Below are 18,140 nucleotides of genomic sequence, written 5' to 3'. Positions count from 1 at the left end.
TTGCCCTACAACTGCAGAAAATGCAACACCTGTCATTATACCTTCTCCCTCGTCTCCGTCCAGAGACCCCGACAGTCCAGGTGAGGCAGAGGCTCACTTACACCTCCTCCAACTTCATCTACTGTATTTGTTGTTCAAGATGTGGAGTTTTATACATCGGTGAGACAAAACACAGACTGGGCAAACATTTCACAGAACACCTTCGCTCAGCCCGCCTGAACCTCCCTGATCTCCTGATTGCTGCACACTTGAATCCTCCTTCCCATTCCTACACAGACCTTTATGTCCTCGGTCTCCTCCATTGTCAGAATGAGACTAAATGCAAATTGGAGGATCAGCATCTCATATTCTGCTTGATTTCTCTCACTTCAGGTAGCCCCGGCACTCCCTCTATCTCTATCTCTCCCTCATTCTACAAACAGCTCTCAATGGCATGTTTCCGTTATCATTGTTACTTTTTTGCACATCTTTCATTCATTGTTCTTTATCTCTCCACATCACCGTCTATATTTCTCGTTTCCCTTATCCCTAACCAGTTTGAAGAAAGGTCTCGATCTGAAACGTCACCCATTCCTTCTCTCCAAAGATGCTGCCTGTCCCGCTGAGTTATTCCAGCATTTTGTGTCTATCTGAGAGTCCACGATCATGTGTGCTGGTGACAGGCTGGTGATGAATGAGTTGGATGGAGTCAGCAGTTCACAACAGGTATGTTAGACGCTGGTTTAAACCAAAGATAGACACAAAAAGCTGGAAGACAGAGACAGGGAGGGGCGTGGGGGCCAGAGGGGGTTACAGCGACAGGGAGGGGTGTAGAGGTTGGAGGTAAAGAGAAACACAAGCGGAAAAGGTTCACAAGTCATAAAATATATTTTTTAAACAAGATTTTTTTCTAAATGATGATTTTTTTTTGGTGAAAATTATACTACGTAAATAATTAAACTAGTGCCCTAGGGGAAAGAAACAGAACTAAAAAGTAGTTTCCAGCTCGTATGGGACGCTGGATTGCCTCTCGACAGGGCCAACTGTGTATGTGCACTTACCTGATCTGTAGTCAGCGCTGAGCTGAGCTGAGCTGCCGACGGGACGTTGCAAGTTGCTGAGGGAGGGGGGTGTGTGAAGGAAGGCCCACACCGACGGGACGTTGCAAGCTGCTGAGGGAGGGGGGTGTGTGAAGGAAGGCCCACACCGACGACGACACCGGCACCGACAGGGACCGGCGAGACCCGACATCGCGGGGGAGTTCGGCAACCGGAGGGACCGACCACCCACGGAGGCGCGACGACCGGTGAGGCCGAGGCACTGCATCCTTACCCAGGCGCGGCGACCGGTGAGTCGGGAAGGCCCTGGGCCCGAGGCAGCGGCAGCGGCAGCGGCAGCACGAGGCAGCGGCAGCACGAGGCAGCGGCAGCACGAGGCAGCGGCAGCACGAGGCAGCGGCAGCACGAGGCAGCGGCAGCACGAGGCAGCGGCAGCACGAGGCAGCGGCAGCACGAGGCAGCGGCAGCACGAGGCAGCGGCAGCACGAGGCAGCGGCAGCACGAGGCAGCGGCAGCGCGCGTCGACTGAGCGGCAGCGGCCGGGAGCACCTGTGGGCGGGGCCAACGCGCACCGCAGCCGAGGCCCGATCGCACCGCGGATACAGCAGCTGGGAGCTGCATTGTTGCGGGCCCATCGTTGCGGGCCCATCGTTGCGGGCCCATCGTTGCGGGCCCATCGTTGCGGGCCCATCGTTGCGGGCCCATCGTTGCGAGCCCATCGTTGCGGGCCCATCGTTGCGGGCCCATCGTTGCGGGCCCATCGTTGCGAGCCCATCGTTGCGGGCCCATCGTTGCGGGCCCATCGTTGCGGGCCCATCGTTGCGAGCCCATCGTTGCGGGCCCATCGTTGCGGGCCCATCGTTGCGGGCCCATCGTTGCGGGCCCATCGTTGCGGGCCCATCGTTGCGAGCCCATCGTTGCGGGCCCATCGTTGCGAGCCCATCGTTGCGGGCCCATCGTTGCGGGCCCATCGTTGCGGGCCCATCGTTGCGAGCCCATCGTTGCGGGCCCATCGTTGCGGGTCCATCGTTGCGAGCCCATCGTTGCGGGTCCATCGTTGCGAGCCCATCGTTGCGGGCCCATCGTTGCGGGCCCATCGTTGCTGGTCCATCGTTGCTGGTCCATCGTTGCGGGTCCATCGTTGCGGGCCCATCGTTGCGGGCCCATCGTTGCGGGTCCATCGTTGCGGGCCCATCGTTGCGAGCCCATCGTTGCGGGCCCATCGTTGCGGGTCCATCGTTGTGAGCCCATCGTTGGAGCCCATCGTTGCGGGCCCATCGTTGCGGGCCCATCGTTGTGAGCCCATCGTTGGAGCCCATCGTTGCGAGGCAGATCATCCCGGTGGAGCAGCGCCCATCAGGACCCATCTAGAGCCTACGCTACGCTGATCTACACGGCCAGTCTGCTTCTTGAAGGCAAGATTTGGACATTGCTTTGTGTGATTATCTGTATGTAATACTGAAAGATTACTGTTTGCATTTGATACTATGGTATATGTATGTTTATTTCTGTGAGTGCATATAGTTCTATAGATTTGCTGATAGCAAGGGTTGGGGTCCTGTGATACGGTTGTTTTGGTTTTGTTTGTAATTGTTCAAGTTACCGTGTTTCCGCCATATAGTGCAAATAACATGTCTTGGTTACCTGAAATGAACTGGCAAGTGCTGTACATCCCCAATGAGTTCTCCCTGTTCAAGGAGAGGTTGCAACTGTGGCTGGAAGACTTAGAAATCGCATCGGAATCTAAGCAGGCCACGAAGATAAAAATCGCTTTGGGAGTGGAAGGACTTCGTCGTTTGAATGCGTCAGGTCTGAGTGTGGAGGATCGGAACAAACCGGAGTGCATATGGGCATTTTTTGAGGACCAGCTGAGGACAAAGGTGAATTTCAGGGTCCACAGGTTGGAGTTGATGCGGTATCGCCGGAAGCCGGGGGAGTTGCTTGCTCAGTTTGTGACCCGGTGTCGCGAAAAAAGTCTCCAGTGTGACTTCACTGAGCATGAGCTCACTGACAGAGTCATGGAGTTGGTAATCACGTCCACGCCCCATGAAGGTCTACAGCGAGAGCTTCTACAGAAGCCTGCAGGTCACACCATTCCAGAGGTGCTTACGTTAGGCAGGTAGTATGAGGCCATTGCAGCGGGCAGACAGTGCATTGCGAATTTAGAGCCCGGGTCTAGCCATATTGATGCTGTCAAGACACGAGGGTCGACGAAACAGAAGTCGCAGGATGAGAGACAAAACCCTTGTGGCTACTGTGATTCGTTTCATAAGCCTAGGCAATGCCCGGCGTATCGCGACACATGCAAGAAGTGTGGCAAGAAAGGGCATTGGGCAAAATGCTGTAGGTATAAAGTGGATCCTGTGCGCCCATCTAAATGGTCCAGGGGCAAATACAAGCGAGTTGACGAGGTGCAGCAGCAGTCCCATGACGGTGATGCATCGTGCTGTGACAGTCAAGAGGAAGGATCGGATATGTATTTCCATAATATCACCATTTCAGGTATGGACAGGATGCCTCCAATAGGTGATGAGGCATTTGCGGTGTTGAACATCAAATGCCCGTCAATGAAGGGGCAACATCGACTGAAGGTGAAGATAGACACCGGGGCTGGAGGAAATACCCTTCCCCTTCGGATCATACGAGACATGTATCCCAAAGACAAATACAAGCAGCACCTACGACCATGCAAAGTCCGTCTGACAGCATATAATGGGACGGAAATCATGTGTGTTGGAACTATATCCGTTTCGTGCCGATACCAGGGGTCGATGTGGTGTCCTCAGGAATTTTTTGTGGTAGACGTGGCAGGATCCGCTGTCATAGGCCTCCCAGGTATTAAGCAACTTCAGGTTGTCACGATACATGCTATGGGAACAGAGGAGCACCCATCAGATGCTCGGAAGGAGCAAGACAGTTTCAACTCGGTGGGGGACCTAATGAAGAGGTGGCCTAATCAGTTTGATCGGATTGGCAACTTCAAGGGGCCAGCCACCCTTCATCTCAAGGAGGAGGCCACACCACACATTGATGCGCCAAGGAAATGTAGTATCCATCTCAAAGACAAGTTGCGGGCTGAGTTGGGCAAGATGGAGGATGGTGGAGTCATCCGAAAGGTGACTCACCATACGGACTGGTGCAGTTCAATAACCACCTCCGTTAAGAAGGATGGGTCAATCAGGGTATGCCTAGACCCAAAGCGTTTGAATGCAAGTCTCAAACGTTGCCCACACAAGATCCAGACACTTGAGGAGATCAATCCGGCTTTTGCCAATGGGAAATTGTTCTCCAAACTCGATGCTAAAGCGGGTTATTGGTCTGTCCGACTTGATGAGGCTAGCCAGGAACTTACCACGTTCCGCACGCCTTTTGGCAGGTATTGCTACAAGAGGTTGCCTTTCGGTTTGTCGGTGAGTCAGGATATATTCCAGCAGCGTATGGACACGATCATAGAACAGGTTCCTGGATGCGTCTGCATTGCGGATGATATTGTCATAGTGGGATCCACAGCGCAAGAACATGATTATAATCTACAGAAGCTGTTAGAGGCAGCATTGATGACCTTGTCTGAAGGTGTAGTCCGTGCCAGATACACATGCCAGAGCAAATGAGGGAAACACCCATGCCACATGAGATACCAGATACACCTTGGACCAAAATAGCAATGGACATGTTTGAACTTGACAACGTTCAATATCTTGTAATGGTGGATTACCATTCCAAGTTTCCGGTGGTGAACCGACTGACTAGCACCACGACTGCCATGGTTGCTCATATGGTGACTGCAATGTTTGGTCTGCTAGGAGCACCGACGGAGATCATCTCCGACAATGGTCCACAATTTGTGGGTGAAGCTTTCCAGTCCATGTGCAAGCAATGGGGAATCACCCATACAACGTCCTCGCCTAGGTACCCTCAGTCGAATGGGCTGGTTGAGCGCATGGTATGAACGGTGAAGTCTGTTATCAGGAAGTCCTTGGCAACGGGACAGAGTGTAGCAGCAGCTTTACTCAACAGTTCGGTCAAGAGACATGACTTGTTGCCATTGCGCGCTGGACAGAAGGTCCGGGTTCTGGATAAAGCGAATCAGGTCTGGGTTCCAGCAGAAGTGAGATCGGTCTGCGACGAACCCCAGTCAAGGTCTTACATTATTGAGACGCCGAATGGAAATCGGTTCAGGAGGAATCGAGTGCAGTTGAGACGTCTTCCACTGGAGAAGCCAGGGGTTGGTCCCCATTGTGTCCCCCCTGACTGCGATAGGGCTGAGACCCAATGTGAAGCGGAGGAACGACCGGCCCGTAATGATGATGGGGATTATGTGACACGTTCGGGACGTGCCAGTAAGAAATCTGCACGTTACCGTTGATATTTGTTAATGTTTTATGGTGTTTCAAAAAAACGTTTGTGTTTAGAGTTTGTTGTTACATATAAATATATATATATATATTTCTTTTATAAGACAAGGGGGATGTTGTGATATTGCTGGGACTACTTTGTGTGTCCCAAGGACTACTTTGTTTGCATGTGCAGGAATGCGTATATAAGAGGTTGGTGTGATTGGGTGGTCACTCTGGTTCCAGATGACCACGGAATAAACAGCCTGGAGTTGAGCTCCAGCATTGTAACCTTTTATACACGTGTACTTGTGGTCCGTCCAGAGTCACTAAAGGTACAACAGGTACCGGACCACGAAGTACAACAGAAGAGAGAAGGTGGGTGACGGTGAGAAAGGGAAGGAAACTTGGAATGCAACGGTCCCGGGGTGTGGAACCTCTTGAGAACAGGTTCACCCACTTGGAAGCTGTCGTGGAAGAAAGGTGTTGCCACACTGAGTGGTGATGGTGACGGGGGATTTCACTATGCAGGTAGACTGGGAAAATCAGGTTGGTTCTGGACCCCAAGTTTGTAGAGTGCCTCCGAGTTGGATTCTTAGAGCAGCTTGTAATGGAGCCTACCAGAGAAAAGGCAATTCTGGATTTAGTGTTGTCCAATGAACCTGTTTTGATAAAGAGAACTCGAGGTAAAGGAACCGCTTGGAGATAGTGATCATAATATGATGTTTTAATCTGCAATTTGAGAAGGAGACGGTTAAATCGGAAGTGTCAGTGTTGCAGTTGAACAAAGGGGACTATGAAGGCATGAGAGAGGAGCTGGCCAAGGTCGACTGGAAAGGGATCCTAGCAGGAATGACGGTGGAACAGCAATGGCAGGAATTTCTGGGCATAATCCGGAAGAAGCAGGATCATTTCATTCCAAAGAGGAAGAAAGATTCTAAGGGGAGTAGGAGGCAACTGTGGCTGACAAGGGAAGTTAGGGATGGAATAAAACTAAAAGAAAAGATGTATAACACAACAAAGAGTAGCCAGAAGCCAGAGGATTGGGAAACTTTCATAGGACGACAGAAGGTAACAAAACGGGCAATACGGGCTGAAAAGATGAAGTACGAGGGGAAGCTGGCCAAGAATATAAAGAAGGATAGTAAAAGCTTCTTTAGATATGATAAGAGAAAAAGAGTAGCAAAGTCAAATGTGGGTCCCTTGAAGGCAGACACGGGTGAAATTATTATGGGTAACAAGGAAATGACAGAAGAGTTGAACAGGTACTTCGGATCTGTCTTCACTGAGGAAGACACAAACAATCTCCCAGATGTACTGGAGGACAGAGGATCTAAGGAGCTAGAGGAACTGAAAGAAATTTTCATTAGGCGAGAAATAGTATTGGGTAGACTAATGGGACTAAATGATGATAAATCCCCTGGGCCTGATGGTCTGCATCCCAGGGTCCTCAGGGAGGTGGCTCTAGAAATAGTGAATGCATTGGTGATCAATTTCCAATGTTCAATAGATTCAGGATCAGTCCCTGTGGATTGGAGGATAGCTAATATAACCATATATAACCATATAACAATTACAGCACGGAAACAGGCCCATTCGGCCCTACCAGTCCAAGCCGACCACTTTCTCTGACCTAGTCTCATCTACCTGCTCTCAGACCATAACCCTCCAATCCCCTCCCATCCATATACCTATCCAATTTACTCTTAAATAATATAATCGAGCCTGCCTCCACCACTTCCACCGGAAGCTCATTCCATACAGCCACCACCCTCTGAGTAAAGAAGTTACCCCTCATGTTACCCCTAAACTTTTGTCCCTTAATTCTGAAGTTATGTCCCCTTGTTGGAATCTTCCCCACTCTCAAAGGGAAAAGCCTACCCACGTCAACTCTGTCCTTCCCTCTTAAAATTTTAAAAACCTCTATAAAGTCCCCCCTCAACTTTCTACGCTCCAAAGAATAAAGACCCAACCTGTTCAACCTCTCTCTGTAGCTTAAGTGCTGAAACCCAGGCAACATTCTAGTAAATCTCCTCTGTACCCACTCCATTTTGTCAACATCCTTCCTATAATTTGGCGACCAGAACTGCACATCATACTCCAGATTCGGCCTCACCAATGCCCTGAACAATTTTAACATTACATCCCAACTTCTATATTCGATGCTCTGATTTATAAAGGCAAGCATACCAAACGCCTTCTTCACCACCCTATCCACATGAGATTCCACCTTCAGGGAACAATGCACAGTTATTCCCAGATCCCTCTGTTCCACTGCATTCCTCAATTCCCTACCATTTACCCTGTACGTCCTATTTTGATTTGTCCTACCAAAATGCAGCACCTCACACTTATCAGCACTAATGTTATCCCACTTTTCAAGAAAGGAGCTGTTGTAGTCTGTGGCCTATTAGAAAAAACAGGCAGACAACCGAATTCGTTTAACCTCTTTATTCTACTCACCCAGATGGGAGAGAGTCTAGAAACCGAAGCGTTTAGAAACGCTTAGGAAGCTAGTGTAGTCTCTCTCCCCGAATGCTAACAATTACACATATTTATACCCGAAATACATGTGTCAGTACATTTCCTGTTGCTACCTTATATGGCAAGTTTTACAATGTCCTATAAATCTTTGTCTCTTTCGGGACCTCCGTGTCCGTTGTGTCCATCATGACCTCTACTTTCTTGGGAACAGAGGGCAGTCCATATGGCAAGTTGTTCTTCTTAACACTTCAAAGGATGGCTAACCATCAAAGCCTTAAAGCCAGTTGCCCATATCAAAGGATACCCTTAGCCATAAACAGGATGTCCTGGCAACATAATCGAGCTGGAGCTTTTACACCTTTTTAACACCCCTGCAATAAAACCCACATGGCTACGCTGAATTTGAGCCCTTACATCCCCTCTTTGATTATACTATAATCACAGTCTTTTAAAGTGGTTGATTGACAAATATTTGGCATACACATGGACCGAAACAATAACAGATTAACAGAATCACAACAATTAACGCAATGATACTGCCATAATGGAGAATCGGCCCCCACACATATCCTAAGCCAAACCAATCCCATTCTGAAGCATTAATTAATCTGCCCCTATTTTCTTAGTCAAGTCAAGTCAATTTTATTTGTATAACACATCTAAAAACAACCCACATTGACCAAAGCGCTGTACATCAGTTCAGGTACTAAGAACAAACATACAATGGCACACAAACATAACAGCACATACATAAACAGTTCACAGCACCCCCTCAGAGGGCTCAAACGCTAAATGCTCTTTCTATAACCTCCTTCACATGCCCTGCGATATTAGTGATATTAGAGGATACATCTGGTACAAATGTACAACATTCTTGCCCTATCATAGCACAGGTACCCCCTCTCTTGGCTAGCAGGAAATCTAGAGCCATACGATTCTGGAGAGTGACAAGACGCAGGGCCATCATTTAATTTGTTAACTTGCCTATTTGTTCCTGAGTCTCGTACAGTCCATCAGCGGTACAATTTGCTAATTGTTCCAGGGCACTAGCTAAGTTTCAAATTTCAGTTCCCGCCCGAGCGGTTCCCCATCTCGGGAATATTAGCCACCAAAACCCCTCAAACTCCAATACAGCTCGATTAGAGCTCCACTCTGGATGCTGCAGAGGATGATTTATGATTTGTAAAGGTGGGATCACAAAAGCTAGATAACAGCACCCTGTCCAGGTCTCATCAGATCCCTGATCATACCGTGGCGAAAGTCTTGGTAACCAGACATATGCTCAGCTCCCACATTTTAAGTAAGTCCCATTAAGAGGTCTTGGGGGAACTGCAGTACTGATATGGGTGCATGTGCTGAATCCCACAGACAGACCAACTTCATTTGGTCTAGATCCCATTCTACAGAAACAAGTTGTATTGGTGTTTCTGGAGAGTCATGAGGAGAATTAACTTGTATCCTGGGCCAATTCTCCTGTGTTTGATTAAGATAGGGTCTCAAGGACCACCCATTAAAACATTGAAATCCACAGTCATCTGGTCGGTTATCATAATCCGTACACCAATTATTGGAGCCAGGGCTCTGTGAGTGATTCAAAAAGAACCGGGCAGACCTGGTGTACTAAAGCACCAGCTCACCCTCCGAGCAAATGGTTATCGCTCTCAATACTAGGCAGTAAATAAGTCAATAGTAAAGCGTGCACGGAATAGGAGTAAGGAAAGGTGTTATCCATAAAATAGTTCACCATGACGTTGCTACGCCTGATTAAAAGCTTTGTCAACTTGTAACATGAATTTAAAAATACCTGGACTGAAAGACAAAAACAAAATTCCCATGTAACCTCCAATTTTTCCCAGTCTATTCTTCCCCTCATCTCCTCTCGTAGGGACGACTGATGTAACCCTCGAGTTCATCTACATCGACCCTGATACGGCTGCTGCTTCTTACATGGAAAACTAAATTCATCTGTCAGGCATTGGAAATTAAGCTGGCACAAAGCATGTCCACAGGGTACAACCCAATAGGCTTGGTCTCTCAATTGTTTAGCTCTGGTCTTATTAAACCATTAAACTATCCTGAGCAGGGTCCTATTCCTTCTGCCTTCCAGGGTATTGTGCCTTTGTCTCCTCTGCACATCATCTGATCGTCTTTACATAAATGTCATGGAGTAAATACAGATTGACCACAATACCATATAATTCTTGAGTGCACTTCCCCTAATAGCAGGAGTAACAATAGCTAAATAGCAACATCAATAGCAAAATCAATCCATCAGCTAAACACATCAACAATAACTAAGCAATACTTATAACTATGTACACGTGGCAATTCAATAAAATCAATTTGTAAACCCCAATGTATTTTGGGGTGATACCATGTAGCATTTATTACATCCAACATTCCCCTCTTACCAGCATAGGTAAGAGAGTGCACATAATACAACAAAACAGGTAAAAGCGCGTTAGGGACACAAACTTTGCCAGAGGCAGTAACCCAAAGCAAGTCAGATTCGCAAGGGGAACACCCATCCTGGCTCCACTGGTGTCTCTCAGCCTCGGGGGCGTCCCCCTGAAGCTGGCAGAATTCCGAAACACTGGGCATAGCGGTAGTTGCAGAAAACTGCTGTTGTTCGCCTGAAGAAACTAAAATGGTAGGGGTCAGGGCCTCTGTGCATGCCAATGTGTCAGCCAATGCATTCCCGAAAGAAATGGGATCCTTGACAGATGTATGCGAATTACATTTAATGACAGCCAAGGTTTTTCGGGAGTGTTAAACTCGCTAGTAGATTTCGGAAAAACAGGACATTTTTAATAGGAGTGCCTGCTGCAGTCAAAAAGCCCCTGTGCTGCCACAGGTTACCAAAATCATGTGCAACCCCAAAGGCATATCGTGAGTCGGTGTAAATATTAGCACATTGGTCAACGCAAAGGTGGCAGGCCTGCGTGAGGGCAAATAATTCAGCCTGCTGGGCAGCATGAGGGGTACTGAAAAAGGCGAGGGTGGGCAGCATCCTCAATCTCTAGCGCCGATCGTGCAGATTCTTACTCGTGGCGCAACTTAACCCTTTGTCTGGGACCTATCTATATTCCCTGATGCTGTCTCATTATCGGGGGGTAGTCCCCAATATCCTGACGGGGAGGGTAGAACCGGGACTGGCACCACCGCAGCCGGTGGATCTGCCTGTGGGGCTGTGGGAATCGGACACGTCCAGGGTTCCTCATCACCCTGGACTCCTGATTACCTAATAAAGCCGCTATATACTCCAGTGGTTCGGATTCTGACTTTTGTTGTTGTGCGGGATATATCCCTTTGGTACCGGTTTAAAATTCACCTCGAGCTCGGGTAGCACGGTCAAGTCTTAGATCATACACCTTCATTTTCCCTCCAACTTCGCTCCCTCGACTCCTGATGGCGCTTCTGCACCCCCTCTTTGATAGTCTCTACATTCCATGTACCTCCTACTGGCCAGGCCTCGTTTCCCAATCTTTTCATTAACGAAGCAAATAAATAAATAACACATGTGTTGTACCGGGGCACCGCCATCACTCTTATCCAAAGACTGTCCCATATGTCTGATTGCCAATTATCCGAAAATATGTTATCAATAAATAATACCAATAAATATTACCAATAAATATTAATTGCACCCAGACCAAGACAATGACAAGAGTGACCGCCCCTTACCTTCCAAATCCGGAACCTTATCCTTATCCTTTTCCTTGAACACGAAATCAACCCCAAAAGAGGGACTTCAGTGTCTGAAAAACGTCAACGTCCGGGGTCTCGAACAACGGTCGAGAAGTGCACTCTGTCCCCTGCGGACGTGTTTCAGCCACCGATGCCGCTTAGTCGTTCGTGGTTGACGGTGCCAAAGAGATCCTGCCGACTACGCCAAATGTTGTAGTCTGTGGCCTATTAGAAAAAACAGGCAGACAACCGAATTCGTTTAACCTCTTTATTCTACTCACCCAGGTGGGAGAGAGTCTAGAAACCGAAGCGTTTAGAAACGCTTAGGAAGCTAGTGTAGTCTCTCTCCCCGAATGCTAACAATTACACATATTTATACCCGAAATACATGTGTCAGTACATTTCCTGTTGCTACCTTATATGGCAAGTTTTACAATGTCCTATAAATCTTTGTCTCTTTCGGGACCTCCGTGTCTGTTGTGTCCATCATGACCTCTTCTTTCTTGGGAACAGAGGGCAGTCCATATGGCAAGTTGTTCTTCTTAACACTTCAAAGGATGGCTAACCATCAAAGCCTTAAAGCCAGTTGCCCATATCAAAGGATACCCTTAGCCATAAACAGGATGTCCTGGCAACATAATCGAGCTGGAGCTTTTACACCTTTTTAACACCCCTGCAATAAAACCCACATGGCTACGCTGAATTTGAGCCCTTACAGAGCAAGGGAGAAAATGGGGAATTACAGAACAGTTAGCCTGACATCGGTGATCATATCATATCATATCATATATATACAGCCGGAAACAGGCCTTTTCGGCCCACCAAGTCCGTGCCGCCCAGCGATCCCCGTACATTAACACTATCCTACACCCACTAGGGACAATTTTTACATTTTACCCAGCCAATTAACCTACATACCTGTACGTCTTTGGAGTGATGGGAAAGATGCTGGAGTCAATTATTAAAGAGGTAATAATGGTGCATTTGGATAGCAGTGAAAGGATAAGTCCAAGTCAGCATGGATTTATGAAAGGGAAATCATGCTTGATTAATCTTCTGGAATTTTTTGAGGACGTGACAAGTAAAATGGATGAAGGGGAGCCAGTGGATGCAGTGTATCTAGACTTCCAGAAAGCCTTTGATAAGGTCCGACACGGGAGATTGGTGAGTAAAATTAGAGCACATCGTATTGGGGGTAGGGTGTTGATATGGATAGAAAGTTGATTGGCAGACAGGAAGCAAAGAGTAGGAGTAAACGGGTCCTTTTCAGAATGGCAGGCAGTGGCGAGTGGAGTGCCGCAAGGCTCGGTGTTGGGGCCGCAACTGTTTACCATATATATTAATGATTTGGAAGAGGGAATTAGAAGCAACACTAGCAAGTTTGCGGATGACACAAAGCTGGGTGGCAGTGTAAACTGTGAAGAGGATGTTAGGAGGTTGCAGGGTGACCTGGACAGGTTGAGTGAGTGGGCAGATGCGTGGCAGATGCAGTCTCCTTAGGCCCCCTCGGTCATGGCTGACCATGGGTGATGCATCCTAGTTGGCTGCTTGCTCCACACCTCCGCTAGAGCAGCGTCGCTTGTGGCTGAAGAGACCAATGTGGGAGTGACAGTCTCTGTGGCAAAGGTCACATTTGTGTGTGGTCTCTGGTCTGTTGAAATTGCTGCGCTCCTTTCTGCGTGCCCACTTGTCTGCCGCTGCGTTGATCAGTTTCCCTTCCCCCATTTTGAGATGTTGGTTCAGGGTACCTCTCCACCTCGTGCGGTCAGCTGCAAGGCTCTCCCAGGACTCCACATCGATGTCGAGCGCCTTCAAATCTCTCTTGCAGACATCCTTGTAACGTAGCTGGGGGCGGCCGATGGTTCTCCTCCCAGATGTCAGCTCTCCATAGAGGATGTCTTTTGGAATACGGCCATCCTCCATGCGGTGGACATGGCCCAGCCACCGCAGCCTGCGCTGCCTGAGTAGAGTGGACATACTCGGAAGGCCAGCGCGAGACAGAATCTCGGCGTTGGACACTCTGTCTTGCCAGGATATACCCAGGATACGGCGGATGGGGGGGAGGAGGGGGTGGTGATGGGGGGATGAGAGAGTGGGGGTGGGGGAGAAGGGGGACAGTGGGGGTCAGGGAAGATGGGAGAGTGGGGGGTAGGGAGGGGGGGATAAGGGGGATTGAGTAGGGGGTTGAGGGTGCTACACCAATACAGGAAAGGCTTAGGTCCAAGGCTCGGTCACACCCTCTCCCCTGTACTGCCTTTAATTGCGCTCCCCTTCCCCTGGAGGAGCACGGTACCACAGTGAAGGAGAAAAAAGATGGCCGCTGGCAGGAACGTCAGTGGCTCCCTCTCCTCCCCCCCCCCCCCCCCCCCCCATTGAGATTATTATTATTTTTAACAGACAATTTATTTTAAAGGAAAAAATCGATCTCCCCAGGTCGCAATGGAAACCCTAGGAGGAATGGGCCCAACTTGGTCTAGTCTTTCCTACAACTATAGTTTCTTGACTTGATAATCCAAGTTCTAAGCCTTCATCCTGAATAAAGAAATACTTCAATACTGGATGAGTACAACAAATTTATTCAAGTAATCTTCCCGTGAGGATCTCCAGATACAATGCTAGTGTCTGAAAAGATCTCAACTGGGGAGAGGGAAAGAACAACTTTTCCACAATTGTTTACTTTTTATACAGAAATATAAAAGGGGTGTAACAGATGAAATTAACAACCAATTGCAATTCCAATTCAATTCCCATAGTTAGAGAAAACAAAACCATTAATACAGGTCACATGCTTTTGGAGAAACGCATCAAATTACCTGGAGTGGATTCAAAACTTCCTACTTTCACACACATCCTTATAAGGAGTTGTTATTGTGGAATCAGGACCTTATCTATCCTCCCACAGCTGCATGGCCTTGCTTCTAACTGTTTCAATACACAAGCTAACACTATAAGACAAGGGAGTCATTTAAGAGCAAAGAACCCCTTTAGTGCCTGTCTACTCCCTATCACTCCTAGACGTACAAACACATTCCATCCCAATGATAACATCTTGTTGCAGAACAAGCATCCATTTTACTGCTTTCTACTGAAAATAAGCATTCATTTTATATTAGCTAAAACAACAACAAAAGTAACCTTCTTCAACCATCCACAACAAAATATCAATATCTTTAATTAACCATACCAACTAAGAGCATAGATTCTCAAACTGACCCTAATCCTACCTCAGCAATGGAACACTATGGATCTCTTGAACTAAAATAGACCATTTATGCTCCAATGTCGGAGATCAGGAGAGCGAGCAAATGTTCAGTTATATATTTATTTCTCCAGATAATTAATTAAAGTGCTTTCTTGTTTACCATTTGTAATAAGAATGATAATTGAAGAAAGAATATATATTCGCTGGAATTTAGAAGAATGAGAGAGAACCTAACTGAAACTATAAAATTCTGATGATTTTGAACAGATCAGATGCAGGAAAGGTGTTTCTGATGGTGGGTGGTCCAGAACCACGAGTTGTAGTCTCAGGATACAGGGTATGCCATTTCAGAATGAGGTGTAGAGACATTTCTTCACCATAAGATTGCTGAATCTATGATGTGGTCTACCACAGAAGACAGTTGAGCTGAAATCATTATATATGCACAAGACAGAGTTTGATTTTGTAATGGAGACACAAGAGACCGAAGATGCCGGAAACTGAAACAAAGAAAATGTGCTGAAGTATCTCAGCGGGTCAGGCAGCATCTCTGGAGGGAATGGACAGTCAATATTTTGGGTCGGGACCCTTCTTCAGACTGATGGATTTGGCAGGGAAAGGTGGGAAAGGTGGGAAAGGTGGGGCTGGGACAAGAGGGCACATGGGAGGATGGTGATTGACAGATGGGTGGAGTAAGTGACAAAGGCTGAAGGTGAAATGGAGACAAAAGGGTGTCAGATAAGAAGAGAAGAGGAGGAGTGAAAGGTCAGAGGGAGGGATATGGGTGGAAGAGGACAGGGAGAGAGGTAAGAGGGGATAAAAGGGAAATATGGGACACAGGAATGGGAGATGGATGTATGGAGATCCTGGGGATTGATTTGTGGCACTAATTCCTGTGGTTTCTCTGAAAATGTTGGAATTCGAAACAGTCTTCTCCCGTGACATTCCCAGAGCGTGCATTTCCTGTTCCTGATCCAATTATACATTCGCGTATATGGACGTTTCCACCGGGCAGTTTGCATAAATATCTTCATGAAATTGCTTCATGTTCATCGTGGTTTTGGGGTCCTTCTGACCTTTGTCCTATGACAGAAATGGAAATAGACAGAGTGACAATTGGTAGCACTGGGAATTGCTATGTACAGGTCTCTGGAGAATACTCCACCCACAATAGGCAGCAGAGGTAGAGTTACTGCTTTACAGCGCTAGAGTCCCAGGTTCGATCCTGACAACGGGTGTTGTCTACGGAGTTTGTGCATTCTCCCCGTGACCTTTGTGGGTTTTCTCTGGGTGCTCCGGTTTTCTCCCACACTCCAAAGTCGTATACAGGTTTGCAGGTTAACTGGCTTCTATAAATTGTCCCTAGTGTGCAGGATAGTGCTAGTATATGGGTAATCGCTGGTTGGCATGGACTCGGTGGGCCGAAGGGCCTGTGTCTGCGCTGTATCTCTAAACTAAACTAAATAAATGCCGATAATCATTGATCAATAGTGGGTTTGATTGTATGATTTCAGTCTGGGGGCAACAGGTGGGAGCACTGGGGAGTAAACTCCTACCTCTCTGAGAGGTGGTTCTGGGTTCAAGACCCTCCTGCTGTGTCTTTAACACAGAAACCAAGGCAGACACTCGCAGGCAGTCGTGAGGGATCATCACTGTGGTGGGGCATTGCTGAGGGAGTGTCACACTGCTGGAGGGGCTGCAGATCCCAAGCTGTGTTGGGTTTGATTAGTTTTTAGTTTTAGTTTTAGAGATACAGCAAGAGTTGTAGAGAAACATGCCCTTCGGCCCAACAAGTCCGCACCGACCAGCGATCCCCACACATTAACACTATCCTACACACATTAGGGACAATTTACATTTACACTAAGCCAATTAACTTACAAACCTGTACGTCTTTGGAGTGTGGGAGGAAACCGAAGAAGTCGGAGAAAACCCATGTAGGTCACGGGGAGAACGTACAAACTCCATGCAGGCAGCACCTGTAGTCAGGATTGAACCCGGGTCTCTGGTGCTGCAAGTGCTGTAAGGCAGCAACTCTACCACTATGCTACCATGGATAATGGAGCTGTGTGAAGAAAGGTGAAGCAGTGTTGTACCAGTATCCACCTTGCTTTAGTCTCAGTGGCCAGTGAGAAAGGAATAACTGTGACACAGGCATCACTCAGGATAGTTGTTACCTGGGCTGTTTCAGACCGTGTGGGGTGCATTTCATAACGTTCCTCCTGCACCTGGCTCTCTCTCATCTGCACGGTTCCAGATTCCTGCCTTGTCACCATTCTCGATGCATCCACTGAAGGTCTAAGAGCAGAGATGAAGGCTTTGTTAACCCACAGTATCTGAAATGTTCCTTACCGGGGAGGAAATTATTGACTATATATGCATTTGCGTTATTTTGTTAATGGGCCTGTAAAGCTGCAGCAGATAAGCCTTTCATTGCTGGTACATGTGGCAATTAAACACTCTTGCATCTACCAACCTGCACAACCCTCAAACCTACCTCAACCACAGAGCACTATGGTCCACCTCTTGCACTACCATGGACTACTTTTATTTTATTTTCCAATTATGTTTTTGCAATGATATATATTTTTTGCAGTCTTTTTTCTTTTCAAATATTATAAGTATAATTTGTTTTTGAATGTTTGTCTATGATGCTGTTGCAAGCAAGATTTTTAATTGTCCTTGTGTCTCTGTAGTTGTGCGTATGAAAATAAGCCTGAACTTGAACTGAACAGCTGGAGTTGGGTGGGAGGGACGGAGGGGATCTCAGGGACAGGGACATTGGTCAACCACCCACCTGTCTGTTCTCCATGGGGATTTGAGAATGAAGCAAATCACAGCTGATAGGATGATCAGGAACAAAACCCCTGCTGCAGTAGCCAGTGGGATGACTGGTAACGTCTGCCCATCTTTAGCAGGAACTGAGGCCAAAGAGATGGTTATTAGTGATGGTGTTCACAGTTCCATTAACTTGTTCTCAAAAAGACCCACCTCTCGTCCACAGTAGCCTTCAGCAACCCACTACGTTTAACTATACACAAATACAGCAGTTGTTGAAAGTTCAGAATATGGTGTTACAGTGCTATAACATTAAAGTTCCAGAGAAAAAAAATCCAATATCTGCAATAAAGTAGGTTGTAAATTTGGGACCACGCTAGTTTACGGGAGGATTGTTCAACATACCTAATAACCCACTTCACCCTCCAACATACCTAATAACCCACTTCAAACAACTTCTGAGTAAAACGACAGGAAGTGATTGAAATAAGTGATGTGTGTAGGAAGGAACTACCGAAGATAGGTCTTATTGAGGTCATCATATTGAGGTGTATTGATCTTATTGAGGTATATCAAATCATGAGAGGAATAGATCAAGTAGATGCACAGAGACTCTTG

At 47.3% G+C, this 18,140-nt stretch overlaps 1 long non-coding RNA gene across 1 annotated transcript; it reads right to left on the bottom strand.

The window, feature by feature from the left end:
• Positions 1-13,982: 13,982 nt before the first annotated feature.
• LOC144591225 (uncharacterized) lies at positions 13,983-17,654 on the bottom strand. The gene is made up of 3 exons (XR_013546741.1): positions 17,542-17,654; positions 16,922-17,042; positions 13,983-15,827 (listed from the first exon to the last, which is right to left on the bottom strand). It is a non-coding gene; the product is annotated as an uncharacterized LOC144591225 (long non-coding RNA).
• Positions 17,655-18,140: the final 486 nt, after the last annotated feature.

The sequence above is a fragment of the Rhinoraja longicauda genome, unplaced genomic scaffold (genome assembly GCF_053455715.1).
Source record: "Rhinoraja longicauda isolate Sanriku21f unplaced genomic scaffold, sRhiLon1.1 Scf000728, whole genome shotgun sequence".
Classification (NCBI taxonomy): Eukaryota; Metazoa; Chordata; class Chondrichthyes; order Rajiformes; family Arhynchobatidae; genus Rhinoraja; species Rhinoraja longicauda.
Note: the sequence above shows the minus strand (reverse complement) of the source record. Positions and strands in the feature narration are given on the sequence as shown.